The following is a 13,823-nucleotide window of genomic DNA, read 5'->3' as shown; positions in this document are numbered from 1 at the left end:
TGTGGGGCTACTCATACTGAGAAAGACGTACTCAACAAGAGGATGAGGTGTGTACCAATCAATGTAGGCCAATAGCATTTAGGGTGGCCACAGGATAAACATCATAACAGAGACAGTGACTTGAAAGATGACAAGAAAGAGGTGTCCTCACTTACGGAGATGAGATGGTTTCCTGAAAGAGATTCCCCCCCATGCTCACGGCTGCAGAGGTGCTAAACTGCAGCATTCTACCGAGACAGTATCAACTGTAAAGCCAAAGTAATCACAGAAATATGTACATACACAATAAATCAAGAAAATCATTATACTAGAGCCTTCATGGATGATCTGTTAAGGGAGATCAACTCACAGAAAAGGGCACAGGAAACGTTTATAATTATTTTAACATACAAAATGAAGAAAGCGAGCTGCCCATGATGTGATAAATCAGGACAATCTTCGAAGGAAACAGAACATAAAAAATGTCGATTTTTTTTTTGGGGGGGGGGGGGGGGGGGGAACAGTAAGTATATGATAAAGAGCACAGGTTTTTAGTTTAAAAAACAAAGAGGAGAGTTTCAGGGGGCTTATAACAAAATTAGATGGGGGTACGAGGTCAACCATTCAAAGCAGAAAAAAAAAAGTCATTAACATTGGAGTAAAACAAAAAATTTCGGTAAATGCTGTATTAAATAAACGGACACAAAATTATTTGTCCAGAGATTAATCCCCTGCAATTGATCCAGAGGTAATAAATGGACCCTCGCTCGCCGACTCTGCAGATGTAGGACTACGGAGCCGAACTCAGTGCAGGAAGCATTTGCGCCCCTTGGGCGCATCTCAGGCGGTGCTCCGCTCCACAGCCTTCCTAAGCCTGAAACAGCCCAGTTCTACATCTTGTCAATGGAGGCGAGAGACCCGCCAACAGTAGGCTAGATGGGATCAGGCACCGTCACCATGGCGGTGGTGGATATTGTGAGAGTGGGGAGCACGTGCAACCGACTGAAGTAGCCTCTATTCTTTCACTTCCTGCTGCAAGGGCTATGGTAAGAAAGAGTAGGGGAGTTAGTAAGGATCGTTCAGACACTGGGCTGACCTGCATCTGCAGGTCATTTTAATATGGCACAGAACCTGCCTGTCATCTCTAACTGAAGCCGTGGTAATGCCTAGCCTTAATACATCTTCATAGGCTTGGCATGACTTACTCCGAGTGGTGGAGAACCCCAGAGTAGATCTAAAAAGGGTAAACTAAAACGCAAAAGAGAAAAAAAAAACACTTTCACTCGAAAATAAGAGAATGGCCAAGAAGTGCAAAGAGAAGACCAGAGTGCTGCAAATAGCAAATATTCATCTTGGGGCAATTTGGTGATTTTGCAGGGCTTGCATGGCTTACAAGGTACAACAAATGATAAAGAGAAGAAAGTGACACTGATAGATCAATCACCATGGAGGGGCAAACAAATAAAGCAGAGGAGAAATTGTGAAGGCTGTCCAACTCTGTCGCTAGTTCAAACGCCAGGGAGGAAACAGGAAGCTGAAGGGAGAGTCAAACGAGATTCAAGGTAGTTGCCATACTGCTGGTTCTGCACCTTCCGCCCGAAATAAAACATGTGCATCACAGACGGAAAGCAGACAACAGCTGTATTTCAGGGAACTCAAGCCTGTTCCTTGTCACCGCAGTCCAGCAGTTCTTGGCATTGAAGTACTGCTAGTGGACCCCTATTCCCTGCTTATGGTTACGGGGGTGGGGAGTCTTCCAACCAATAAAGCAAAAAGGAAATACGGAGTAAAAGAGAATAGTAAGTGTGTGACCTGACCATGCATCAGAGTTGGAGCTGGTCCTTCTATTAGCTAGGTATCGATTGGCGATATTGATGGATTGAAAACTTTTACTGTTCCCTTCCTAGAGTCAATCCACACAGAGAAGAGGTACAGAGAAGGAGCTGACTTCATTGAAAATAGGCACCTCATTCAGGCACTTGGCATAACTGAAAGTTTCATACAAGGATAAGGCTCATATCTTAATGAAGATGCAAGCTGCAGTCTCATTTCTAGACTTGAGTTGGGACCGGATAATCCTCATCTTCCTAAGAGAGGCTTGGAAGCTGACCTCATTTCATAGCCGCCTGAGCTGAGGTCTAAGCAGGTAGTGAGTTTATCAGTCGTTCGATTCATGAGTATAATCATATCCAGGTTGAGTAACCACCCCACCTTTAATTCCTCCTTACGATGTCTGTGAGGGTTGTGCTCATGTGCAGAGGTATGTTAATGAGGTGAATAATATTTCCTGAAGTGGGGACGTTATATCTGAGTTGCTATTCGGTGTTGTAGTATGTCTCATTTGAGACTCAAAAAAAGAATGACAAAGTGCAAAGACAGAAAATTTGAACAAACTACTGCATTACGCTCCTCAGAGTGCACCCCAATCATCTTTGCTATAAAATGCCTTAAGAAGACATATAAACACAGATATAGACATGTTACCAGTATGAGAAGCCAGAATCAAAGGAGATGGTTTATTAAAACACCTAAGGTTTATGCATAATCTATTTACAACTCTGAAGGTATATTAAACCACTCATGCTATTTAAAAACATGGGGAAGCTCTAATAAAAAAAAATGTAAGGAAATTAAGTCAGGCCATTTCATGTCTTTAGTGTGTGCAGAAGAATCCCTTTTTTCTACTTTTTGACAAACAAATCCAAGTTGCTGGGGGAAGATGAACCATGCATCAGTTTTGGAGACCTTTAAAACATATGCGTTTCCAACAGATAACCAAAGACATAACTGATCTGGACACACTGAGTTCCACAGCTATCTTTTGACATATATGTAAAATATCTCAACAGCATGGGCCACAGATTTAAACTACAGAGCTCTCCATGTTGTTGCACCAATACAATAGCAGGGCAGGAAACGGTAGGAATCATGTTCTTAAGCTATACAGAGCAAGACAAAGAATCCATTTAGTGTCAGGGGTTACTAAAATAAATACATATGAATAAAGGCATGCCTGTCTGTACCTTTACATACACACATTCACAGATGCATATTTGTGTGGTACCTTGATTCTAACAAGTGTCCCTGAAAAGAGACCATACTGAAAAATTTCCTAGCAATCTTAAAGTAAATCTTCAATTCTACTAAGGACACGGAGGCGGTGGGCCTGGCGGCGGTTTTGCAAGGCTGCACAGAAAGTTGAACAGCTCTTTTAAAGGATAACACCCTTATTACTGGCTGTAAATGTTGACTTTTCCCATGTGGTTTGGCGAGTTGTAGTTCTCTATGGTTCTTACGTGATATTTCTGGAAATGTTAAGGGAGACAGTTTATGCATAATCATTCCTGACATGGAGTTCATGGCTGAACTAGAAGAAAGTGAGTCACAATGATCCTCCCTCCCTCAGCATATCACTCTTGGCAGGTCTTCGGCAGCTAAACAAAGAGGCAAAGGCCAAAGGGCACACTGCCACCCTTAGTTTACAAAGGCACCCTGTGCTTTGACCCACCTACCTCACCCAGATGACCCCACAAGCCAAGCCTCCTCAATCATTATTATTGATCATTATGGAAAGCACTGCAAGTCTTCATCAGAGCTACTTGCACAACTTCAAACAAAGACCATCTTCTTGCACGAACAAGGCCTAATTCCCGACTATCCAGTTTCTTCCCCTAACTCTGTACACTGTTTTGTAAATATGGCTGACACATATTTACCTAACATGTATGGATGTGTGTGGTAAAACTGCTGTGAACAACGTAAATGTCCCCATTAAGGCCAAAGCATCAACATTTCTACCGACCACTTGCAAAGGCTAAAATGCACGTACTACTGTCATTGCTCTGGTAAAAGGCCTAATAAGCAAATAAATACATAGCCATAACAAATAATATAAAATGTATAGCCTATAATTATGTACACAAGCACATAATTCTGAGATATTTAAACAAAATAATTACATACTACCTTGGAAAATCATAATACATTACATAACATGGTTGCACAATGAGTAATCAACATAACACAAAAAAGATAATACATCAGTAATTGAGGTTGAGGCAAGATTGCTTTAACAATGTAACTTTTGAATTTCCCTCTCTTTAACACTTTACTGTTTTTTTAAGATGTCATAATGTTGGCTGTAACCAATAAAACATGTTATTAGGTGACATTGACTAATACATTTACATTCACAAGTTTATGGCAGCAGTGCAAATGTTAAGTTCTATTTTCTCACCACAGCACAATATAATTAACATAAGAAATCACTACTTCATAGATTCCATGGTACTGTGACTTTACAGAAGACAGCTGGGCCTAAACTCGCAAGGCTTTAACCAAATGTTTCTGCACTGATGTAACCTGTGTTGCTTTAATTCTTGTTAAATGCCTTTATTTACATTGTTTGTGCATGTAAAGCAACTAATTATATTGCAATTTTAGTTTCCAATTCAGTAGTTTTTTGTACCTTTGGTAAATGTCTTTTAATGTTATCTTTTACGTCTAGTTGAATTCAGCACATTTCTGTAAAACTGATCCCTCTGTTTAGAGTCGAGCGCGCACAGCACTCTGTCCCTGTTGTAATCTCTCTATGGGCTTGTAACCATGCCCATCAGTTTGGTTGGTTCATGTGCTTGCCTTTTAAAATTCACTTTATTTCACTAGTAAAAGGCATGCATAGGTCATGCCTTTTCCAGTGTTTAGCCCTCCTCGAGCACACCGACCAACTACTAAAAACATACTAGGCTCCATGTTTTCCGTATGGTTGCTGGACTACTTTTTCCTCTTTATTTCGTAGGCAGCGCGATCTAGCTGGGCAATAGTCGAGCGCTTTGCAAGACATCGACCCTGTTACATGGATAATTACACTTTTGCCAGTAACATGGATAATTGCACTTTTGACGATACATTTCACAGCGAACAAACTTCTGTTTCCTTTTGTGTGTCTGCTTCACGCTCATAGCGGCCGTTGGCTCGCTTATGTGAAACTGTTTTATTTTTCATTTTTAGCTTATGTGGCAAGAAAACTCCAGTTAGGAGTTTACAACGCTAATAGCTCTAACTCAAGCAAACGCGAGACCCACTGCATTTCAAATGCTTGTTTTATTTTGTCAAGATTTTGTGGCTGCTTACCTCCTAACGTCTTTGCATGTCACTTTTGTGCTGTTTGTTTCTGAAGTACTTATCGGATACTGAATATTTTTATTTTCTTATTGCCACTACGGGAGGGTGACTTACATTTGCGTTGTTACTGAAGAGGGACAAGTGGAATTAAGAAGAATCTTGGCAACCAGACTTATCTATATATGAATAGCGAACCACAGCCCAGTATCTATCGGGTCTGTCCTTATTCTTCTTTATTTTAGAGCTAGAGACATATCTCTCTCTATAAGACGCCCGTGATGGCACAGTAAAGAGTCAATTTTCCCTTTCCGAACCCATCCCCTCCATCTAGTCCGACTGTGTCTATGCCTTCAACCCTGCACAACGCACTGTTGCCTTCCACCATGACACAAACACCACATATGTACATGCAAACTCTAAGTTTTCAATTTCACCCAATATTAGACTTTACTATTTTCAAGTTTTAACACTTTTTGACTGTTGTGCATCTATTAGTTTCTAGGACGTACGTTCTTCTGCGTTACCAATATAGGTTTCAACACAAGGGCAGAAACTGGGAACAGATCTGCATTCGGTACGTGTGGAAATGTGAGACCTGCGTGTACTGATTCTCTGTGGAACACCGGGGTGTATGTAAGGTTGTATAATGGATCACCGTGCTGAGGGGTTTGCATGTTTAAATGTCCGAACATCTATGGAAACTTATTTCTTTGGTGTGCTCATATGATGAAGGATGCGTTTCATTTCATGTCTGGATGCTATAAAGATGTGTTTACGTCTTGATTCAGTTTACAGTAGATTTGATTGGGGGTGCACGTTTCTAAATGTCATGCAGAAGTGTATTTGACACTTGAAGAAGAGGACTGTACACTCGTTTACACGTACAACTGTTAGGATGAAGCGTAAACGTGTATACAGTTCTATTTTCAGTGTGTCAGGTTTGTTTAGGACTGTGCACACTACACGCGGAAGTGTTACACAGGAGGACGCCTCTTACCGAAAGCTGCATGTATGTTCATTTTCTGTCTTTTCTTTACATGCATGCGGAACAGCGGCTTGCTGGAGGGCTCCTACCTTTCTTTTCAGCGGCGCCAGGCGCAAAAGCCTAATTTAAACCATTGATGTTTTTCGCTACTTACGCTAACTCTTTCTTGTGTACTTCCTTTTCCCTCTTAACTCTGTTGGTTATTTGTTCCCAGATATTATTTGAGTTATTTGATCCCAGACTTTCCCAGATAATTCATGTGAAACCAACATTGTTTGTATTTCTTTGGTTTAAGTATGTTTTCTTAAAATTCAATAAAGCTCTTTGAGAGAAAAAAAAGAAAAAAAAAAATCCGCTCCTACTTGCATCCCAGTCTTATCCTAGCTGGGAGCAGTCGGAGCCACAGAGCGAAAACGCAATAAATACCTGAGTGCAAATTCAGAGTCAAAAAACCGCCCATGAGAGGACACAAAGACAGGCGCATGACTTTTCAGAAGTAGCTAACAAACAGTTGAGGACGTGTTTCTGTCTTTAAGGTCTTATGTGAGAGACCTGGATGTGTGTAGTTCCTGTGTAAACGTCGGATAGGTCGGTCTACACGTGTACTTACACTAATAATGTATATAGCCATAATACGTGTTCATAACTATACAAAGGAATCTGTTTTAGCAACTGTAGAGTAATGCGAGACTGAGAAAAAATTGCAATATTATGCCTTTAAGCCTTGCATTGTACATGCAGCTCTTTGATGCAGTGTATAGCTCACTGATCTACATCAGTTGGAGTTAGCAATTTGTGACCTGGGAGTTACACAAGGACCCCTGCAAGAAAAGCATTGACCCACTGAGCACTCTTAAAAATCTGTAAATAATCTGCGGCCAGCATATCACACCCTGTGCTCTGCAGCAAGCACATTAACCATCTATGCTATTTTATAAGTCAAGCAAGATGTCCGATTACGCACCCATCTCTCCAGCAAATGCATTTCCCACCAACTCATCTTACCACTGCTGTACCCTGAAACTTGCTGGATACACAAAGGTAGCAGCAGCAGAACCAGCCAACGCCTCGTAATTTATATGAAAATGCAGTCTGGTTGTGACAAATTAAGTTAGTCACACTTTTTATTGTCACTAATATTTGTCCTCGGTGACAACTTCTTCACCTTGGTAGCAACTTCTTTACTGCAGAGTTTAAAAAAAATAAGTTATAAACTTTCAGCAACTTCGACCCATTTGTCTTCATTCCGTTTCTGCCACTATATAGAGACTTGAAAATTTATGGACTCCTGGATTCTTTTTAGTTTTTTTTTTTAGGTATGACTTTACTAATGTATATAATTTCTATCATGGGGCTTTCAGCCAGCCCCCTTCATCCACTGGTCTGTTGCTGTGCTGTTCATATTTTAATTCCGCACACTACAGCAAGAAATTGGATTATTATTTGGGTTAGGTTCCTGCCCACCTCAAGGAATAATCACAAACTAGGCGTGAACCCTCAAAGTCGCTAAATTAACCAGGGCTAAACTTCATGGTAGCTATGGCAGAGAGCAGACAGGCTTAACTTGGGGCAATGTGTACGATATTTATGCAGTACCAAAAAAGTGATAAAGATGAAATGCAAAACAACAGCAATACCCACCCATATTGGAAATACAGACTAAACTGTAAAAAAAAAAATGACTCCAAAATGATAAAAATCCAATAAAGGGGAAGTTTTAACTAGGAATTGCGCCAACAAGCATAAAATGCCAATGGCAGTCGTAACAGACAGGGATTTAGGCCCAATTTGACACTTGATGGAAAGCAGGTCAGATACACCAACCAAGTTCAACCAGGTCGAAGACTTTACCTGCTGCCTTTTGTCCTTAAAGTCCTAACCCAGCTCAGGAGTACACTTCCTGGGCCTCCCAGGACCACAGGGGGCACTGAAGAGACTCACAGGGTGTCAGACAAAGCAACAGAATGGTCCAGTCCAGGTCCAGTTGACAAAGATCAGCTGGACAATTGAGGGAAAGGACTTTTGTAGCTTGTTTCTCTCCATGGAGCCACACAGGAGGTAAGCCAACTGACCCTTATCTGTCTTTGTCCTGGGTGCAAGAGAGTGCATGTCCAGTCCTTCAGGGGTCCTCTCTGGTCACATACAGTGGGTCCATCTTCTGTTCTTCCTCACGTCCAGAAATGGGTGCCTGGAGATGCCACATTTATGCCTGACAAAAGCTCGTGAATATGAATGATTCATGGGCATGCCCTAATCAAAGGGGTAAAAGTTCCCGGGGCTAACCCTTTCCAAATTGGGAATTTTCAATATGGCGAAAATCTTCAATCACACTAAACTTGGGCTCAGAGGGCAAAGGGTGTGTTTGGGGAGGGCATGTAACCACTCTACACAAATTAAACCCAGAGACAGATGTCTGGCAGAATTTAAGCAACACACTGGACACACAAGAACTGATTTGACACTTTGGTTTCCAGTTCTTTCAAGTGCAGCTCAAAGAGTTATATGTAAAACCCAGAGACAGAAGTCTGGTGGGGAAAAGCAGGTCGTTCAGCAAAAAGAAGTGGATACACAAGAAATATCTTAGTATCCTGTTTTCTGCCTTCATGTGTGCCCCAAAGTAGGTTATGTAAACCCAGGAGAAATGTCAAGTAGGCTTTGACACATGCAGGATTCGAAACTGTAATTTCAAAAGGATGCTCACCCCCCACCCCCAAACCAGTCATTACTGCCCATTTAGGTTAGCCTATTGTTTGTTCCTGGTACACATTTAACACATTTTTCACAACTACTAACATTTATTCAGTCAGAAATATGAGAGCCAATGCAATTTAGCCTCCAGGAACTTCAGACAGGAAAAAGATAATAACTTTCTAAAAAGTTACTTCTCTGTACTATTTATTAAAAATCTGACTGCAGCATTTAACTCCATTTTTAATAACTATTAAAGTAGTTGCTTTTCTTATATCCCTAGCCAGTCCCATTCCTCAGATAAAGTGATAGGATTTACATCTGTACTGTGGTTTTTGACATAGGACAGCTTAGACTACCACATCGAAAATAGCCTTTCCATGCTTGTCACTGGACGGACACGTTAAAATTAAATTTCTACATTTCTTACTTTTCAATACAATGCATCATGCCTTGAAGGCTACAAAGCCTACATAGAGGTGACATTAAATAATTAGAAGGGAGGCGCTGACCTGTCAAAAAGGGTTTATTTGACAAGTCGAATTGCACTTTTTACACTGCTACAGTTGGGCTACACTGGTAGGCCTGAAGCCACGCTGGACACGGCCACTGTAGTGGATGGCACAGTAGGTCCTCCAGGCCCTGGGTACACTTTGTACCACATACCATGAACTTACAGGCAAGTTAAAAAATATACCAATCATGCCATTTTGACCATGTTTTAAGAGGGAACACAGGCATTTTACTACTAGTTAGCAGTGAACACCAAGTTCTAAAACCAGCAAAAAAATAGGGTCCAGCAAAAGATGAAAAGTATAAGGTGGCCACACAGAAAAGCTGGATTTTCTACATATTGGTTCTCCCAAATGGAAAACCATTTCCAGCCTTGAGTAGGATAAAGCATGTAAATTTGGTCTAATGTTGAGAGGAGATCATTAGTTCTATGTCAGGACCGGAGGATTATGTTGTATCTTTCTTCCTTTTGCTCCAACTGCTAAGAAAGAAAATCAGCTTTCCCATGAGAACATGAGAAAGCTACAAGCAAACCAACAAGCAATCCGTTTGTTACAGTTCATAGCAGTCCCTTATCAGGCTTATTATCTCCATTCTTCGCTGCTCCAACAGCTGCAGTTAAGTACCCTCCTGTTTCTCTTAGTTCCAATGCAGTACAAAATTATGTCTGTTTAGGTATTTGGTGCATTTTAGGTGCTAAACACTCCCTTTCTTTATTCAGGGTACCGCAGGACACCTAGTGCTTCGCTTATGCTGCAAATAACATTCTTTCCGAGGCTGGCAGATTATGCTGGGGATCAGGCCCCTTACAGAGTGTTCCAGCTCCCACTAGAGCATCCTTATGGAGCTGCACATGTTCCCCTCAGCCAGTGTGCTCCTCATTTCTCCTCTTTTGGGACACAGCCCGACGATGGAACCTCTTACTGTTGTTGCTCGCTGGCCCTGGAGTCTGACGCCCCACAATGTGGGGTCTGTAGCAGTGGTTATTCTGCTTCTCAGGATTTGGATATGTGAACAACCCCCACGGGGAGGCGGCTAGTAGGCAGGCTATGAAAGAAACAATCATGCAATCAGGTCATACAGTCTGATGCCTACTCCATAAACATGATGGCATATAGGGTACAGTTCATAGGCTTATAAGTGGATCCCTCTGGGTTCCCAAAAATGATACTGGTAACCCCTGTCCAATACTCCCCTCAACATGCTGAACTCGGCAGAGTCAGTTACAGAGGATGATTACATGTTCTGCATCCTGCGGAGTGATGCATTTTATGAGACAGTTGACACCTTCATCTATAAGAGAGTCTCCTACATCATCGGCCATCCAGAGCGCAAACTGATGCGCCTGGTACAGAAAGACAGACAATCCGTATTTGACAGGGAGACCCTTCCTACGAACACTCAAAGAGAAAGCTGGCCTCGGCACCCACCAAAGTCTTGGGTAAAAGGAAACACACAAAGGTTATGAACCTCCCCAACACATCCAAGAAACTCAAAAAGGTGATCCTGGCCAAAAAATGTTACACCTTCAATCCTTCATCTAACCCCAACAAGCCCAGAACTTCCTACAGGAGGGACGGATCCCCCTGGCATGCCTCAGCCTCAGCCTCACACACACACTGCAGACTCCCACAACAATGCTTCCCTGGGAGACTCGGATGATAAGTGGAAGTGCAACAGGCCATGGCCCCCCTTTTGTCAGAACTCTTGGCTCCAGAGCCTGGGGACGCTGGAACCCGGGATACAGGAGATCCATCACAGTTTCAGATATGCTGAATCCGGTGGATCTTTTACATCTCCACTCCTTGGAATGGCTTCAAGGGGAGAAGGTGGCCATGTCCGGTGCAAACAGATTATGCAAGCTACCGGAGAAAAAGGTTAGGAATCGCCTCAGGGCATAAATGTCCTCATCTGTTGCTGGACTGCAAAGTACTCAAAATTGATGCCAAAATGGCCACATTTTTGGCAAAATATACATGTGACCCAAAGGAAGGCATCAATTGGTCCTGGCGATCTGTCAGTAAAAGCACCTAGACCTAACATGCTTCCACACTGAAATCCTTGAAATGGCAGAGGATGCCAAGACATCCGGGTCCCTTATCGCCCTGTATGTACGCTTCGGGTGGGCTCGGCATGTGAATATCATTTTAAGTAACCCCAACTAAGCTCTATCAATAGAAATACCTAGCTCTTTGATTATGAAGATCAAACCCAAGTTGAGGGACCTGTCCTTTTCGGCGACAGACCTGACTGCCAAAGGGGGCCTCTTCTGAGAGCCCTTCCTGAAGGAACTAGACAAGTTTGTCAGCACCTTCTAATATCTTGAAAAAAGCCCAGACTTCAATGAATCAAATCTTTACACCCAAGGTCAAGGATGTCTTCCCCAGAAACAGAGGTTCGAGAAGCCAGTTCCAAAGAGGACAACACTCTATTGGATCTCATAGTAAGAGTTTGCCCTTCTACCAAAAAAGGGGGTCAGGTTGGTTGGCTGGTTTTGTGGAGAACTGGTGGGCTCTGACAATGGATACCTGGGTACTCCAAACGGTCCAAGGTTTTCCAAATTTTATGGCACCCAGGGCAATTCCAACACCTGCATTCACTGGTGTTTCCAGAAAACAATTTCGAACTTATTGATAAAGAAATATCTGCCCACTTGGACAAAAAAGCAACAACCCAACCCCACCTTGGTGGTGCATCGCAGAAGGCTCTAAAGCAATATCTTTCTCATAGAGAAACAAGATGGGATCAATAGCCAGTGATCAATCTGCAGAAATGTAAAGTGTGGCTGGTGTTCTACCACTTCAACATGGAAGGACTATTCAATAGCCAGGTGACCGGATGGCACGGCTGGATGAGAAGGACGCGCACGTTTCCATATCTATTTTCCTCTCCGCCGCAAATTCTATAGAAATTCAATGTGTACGAGTTCATCTCTCTCCTATTCAGCCTCTCATCGGCCCCTTCATGCTTCACCAAGGTTCTCCACCTGAGAATGGAACATCTCGATTCATGAGGAATGCGGCTAATTGTATACTTAAACAACATTCTTCTGATAGACCTGGACTGCGCATCCTTAGTGGGATACCTGAAATACATGGTACTCTTGTTGGAGAACCTAGGGTTAGTGATAAAGAGGAAAGAAGTCCTAGACCAAAAAGTGGAATTCTTGGGCTTCAGTGTCCGAGACATTCATATTTCCGACTAGAAAGATGGTGAATATCAGACAACTGATCCAGAAGACTCTGACAAAGACCTCAAAATCACTGCACACATTGCGCAGACAGTGGGCCTCCTATAATTCTGGATACAGTGATCCAGGACTTTTTACCTGGTGCCCTGCATTTAAAGGCCCTTCAATGCCTAAAGGCGTGCCACCTCAGGAGTTGTCTTACTCTCAGATGGTACCGCTCTTAGTGGAAGCTCAAGAACTAATTTTATATATATATAAAATTAGTTCTTGAGCTAAAGACGTGCCACCTCAAGAGTTGTCTTACTCTCAGATGGTACCGCTCTTAGTGGAAGCTCAAGAACTAATTTTATATATATATATAAAATTAGTTCTTGAGCTAAAGGCATGCCACCTCAGGAGTTGTCTTACTCTCAGATGGTACCGCTCTTAGTGGAAGCTCAAGAACTAATTTGAGAGTAAGACAACTCCTGAGGTGGCACGCCTTTAGGTAGGTGTGTGTATATATATATATAAAATTTCACTGCACTCAATGAACTGACACAGTTTGTTTGTTTATTTCGTATTCAGTCAACTGACCGATGCGTTTCTACGGTGAACAAGACCATTGAGTGTAAAGTGATTTTTCTTTGTACTACAGTAACAATTGGAGACACATGGCCCGTCTCCCAATGCGTCACACCAACTGTCTGAAAGCTCAATGGCCGTCGCCACTACGTAGTTACAGTCATGGCCTAGTTTCTATAGAAAAAGCATTGTTTGTTTTGCTAATAACTTTGTTGTAGTTCAATGAATATTGACAAACTTTTCCAAGAAAATAGGACACTCACTGTCTGGAAAGTTTCACGGTGATTCGTCAAGCAAAGGCCGATAAAAAGGTGTGTGGGGGGTCCCAAAAAGCATTTTTGCCCATTCACTTTTCTGCAGGGATTTTGAACAGCGATAGCGCCAAAACCACTGGATGAAATTACATCCAATTTGGCAGAAAGGTAGTTCTTTGTCCAGAAAGAGCCCTTTTCATGATTTAGTGTAAATCAATTCAGTAGTTTTATTTAGTAATTACTGAAAATCCAAATTTGGATTTGCAACCTCTTCCGATCTTGTGCTGTGATCTGATTGGATGCCAACAGTTCAACCAGGAAGTGGTGTCAGCTGTGTTGGGACTCTTCTTTATCCAAGTCCCCAAAAAAGAGGTTAAAAAAAAAAAAAAAAAAAAAAAAAGAAGGGGCCAGGGTAGAGTCACCCTAAACCCTTAGCTGTGATGCTCGGGTCCCAGAGGTACCCCCACCCGAGCTAAAAAGCATTTTTTCAAAAGGTTTGTAGGAGCTCCCGGGTGGGCCATGTCTT

General features: G+C 42.2%; 1 protein-coding gene across 6 annotated transcripts in view; it reads right to left on the bottom strand.

Annotated features, from left to right (window-relative positions):
• ATE1 (arginyltransferase 1) overlaps positions 1-13,823 on the bottom strand; it is a 412,370-nt gene that overhangs the window by 241,445 nt on the left and 157,102 nt on the right. The gene's annotated exons all lie outside the window — the stretch shown is intronic.

Source organism: Pleurodeles waltl, chromosome 6 (genome assembly GCF_031143425.1).
Source record: "Pleurodeles waltl isolate 20211129_DDA chromosome 6, aPleWal1.hap1.20221129, whole genome shotgun sequence".
Taxonomy (NCBI): domain Eukaryota; kingdom Metazoa; phylum Chordata; class Amphibia; order Caudata; family Salamandridae; genus Pleurodeles; species Pleurodeles waltl.
Note: the sequence above shows the minus strand (reverse complement) of the source record. Positions and strands in the feature narration are given on the sequence as shown.